The sequence below is a fragment of the Octopus bimaculoides genome, chromosome 11, assembly GCF_046866305.1.
Source record: "Octopus bimaculoides isolate indiv1 chromosome 11, ASM4686630v1, whole genome shotgun sequence".
NCBI classification, from domain to species: Eukaryota; Metazoa; Mollusca; class Cephalopoda; order Octopoda; family Octopodidae; genus Octopus; species Octopus bimaculoides.
Genome location: NC_142938.1, coordinates 66,022,991 through 66,025,490, shown reverse-complemented (window position 1 = coordinate 66,025,490; position 2,500 = coordinate 66,022,991).

Here is a 2,500-nt window from a genome sequence, read left to right as displayed (position 1 = left end):
GCAATCTCTTCAGTAACTTGTCTCTCCACTTCCATTTATTTTGAATGTATGATTTGGCGTTGTTTTGAAACTGTTCGTATGTGTGCACGCTCATATGTGTGCACGCACTAATGTGTTCGTGCTTGTATGTAAGTATGTGCGTCCATGTGTGTTTGTAACAATTTCGTTTATATCAGATCAGATAGAGACTTTGGACTTGGTTTTGGTTTCCTTTCTGTTATATATATATATATATATATATATATATATATATATATATATTATTTTTTTATTATTTATTTACGTTCACATTCCGCATCATATGTGTGAACAACACATGCAACCATGGGCAATTGGAAGGCCCTCATCTACATGTATTTGGTGTTCTACACCAGAGCATCAAGGTAACAATAGATTACCCAACAAGACACCTAAACATGAAACTCCCAGTACTTGACACAGAACTTTGGCTAGAAACAATTAACGACAAAGTTCAAATCCTCCACTCACATTATATGAAACCTATATCTTCAAAGTATGTTATCCATAAGAATTCGGCTCTATCACACAGTGTGAAAATCAATATATTAATAGCCGATTTAGTTAGAATAATGAAAAACATATCCCCCCTGTGCAGTCCATGGGAGAGGCAAAGACATATACAAGACTTCATGCATCGCATGCAGTTTTCGGGATACAGCCAGAAAGATAGGATCCGAGTATACAGAGGAGCTAGCAAGAAATTTGAGGAGATTGTTGTCAAAGATACAGATGGAACACAACCTAGATACCGTAATAAACAGTGGAATAGACTATAAAGAATTAGTGACAAAACAAACAGAAAGAGCACGTGGTACAATACCGACAAGTTCCAGGGAGTAATGTTTATAGACGCCACACCACACGGAGAACTAGCCCGCAGATTTCGAAAAATCCTCAAAAGTAGTAAGTTGAGGATAAATGTTATAGAAAAACCAGGGAGATCCATTAGATCAATAATATGTAAAACATATCCCTTCAGAAGGACAAAGTGTGTAGAAGAGAATTGCATTGTGTGCAAATATAGTTCTGGTATCAACTGCAAAGCCAAAAATGTGGTCTACAAAATAAGCTGTATGGATGGTGATTGTAAAAACAGAAACACGACGTACATAGGTGAAACGGCAAGAAGTTTGGTTGAGCGTGTAAATGGACATTGGAGGGACTATAATAATCAAAAACAAACCTCGGTGCTCTACCAGCATGCCAAAGAACAACATGGTGGTGTACTGGACCGAATTAGCATAGAAATCGTGTCTAGACACCCCAGTGACGCATCGTTGCGACAAATACAGGAGTCGGTCCTCATAACTGAAACGCGACCAATTTTGAACACCAAATACACGTAGATGAGGGCTTTACAATTGCCCATGGTTGCATGTGTTGTTCACACATATGATGCGGAATGTGAACGTAAATAAATAAATTAAAAAAAAAAAATTTTTAATTAAAAATAATATATATATATATTTCGTCCTAATTTTGGGACTGCCATGTTGGCTTGGCGATAACTCTTAATTTCCAGTACCGCTGCCGTAGTCTCCTTTAGAGAGACTTAGAAATATTAATAACTCCATATATATATATATATATATATATATATATATATATATATATATATATATATAACAAAAAGGAAACCAAAACCAAGTCCAAAGTCTCTATCTGATCTGATATAAACGAAATTGTTACAAACACACATATGGACGCACATACTTACATATAAGCACGAACACATAGGTGCGTGCACACATACGAGCTTGCATACACTCACATGCTCATACCGAAGGAAGAAAGAAGTCCAAAGTCTCTATCTGATCTGATATAAACGAAATTGTTACAAACACACATGGACGCACATACTTACATACAAGCACGAACACATTAGTGCGTGCACACATATGAGCGTGCACACATACGAACAGTTTCAACACAACGCCAAATCATACATTCAAAATAAATGGAAGTGGAGAGACAAGTTACTGAAGAGATTGCAAGAGTGCAATGAAATAATTTAACAAAAGACTATATAAATTAATAAAGGACTGAACCAGTGCGTGTGTTTATTACCGGCATAATGCATCTCCCAAGGTTTGATTGTATATATATATTATATACACATTTATGTATATATTTATATACACCTGTGTAGGCGCAATGGCCCATTGGCTAGGGCAGCGGACTCGCGGTCGTAGGATCACGGTTTCGATTCCCAGACCGGGCGTTGTGAGTGTTTATTGAATGAAAGCACCTAAAGCTCTACGAGGCTCCGGCAGTGGGGGGGGGGGCGAACCCTGCTGTACTCTTTCACCACAACTTTCTCTCACTCTTACTTCCTGTTTCTGTTGTACCTGTATTTCAGAGGGCCAGCCTCGTCACACTGTGTCATGCTGAATCCCATCGGGAACTACGTTAAGGGTACACGTGTCAGTATGTACATATATATATCGTAACTGAGGATATATATACATACACATTTATG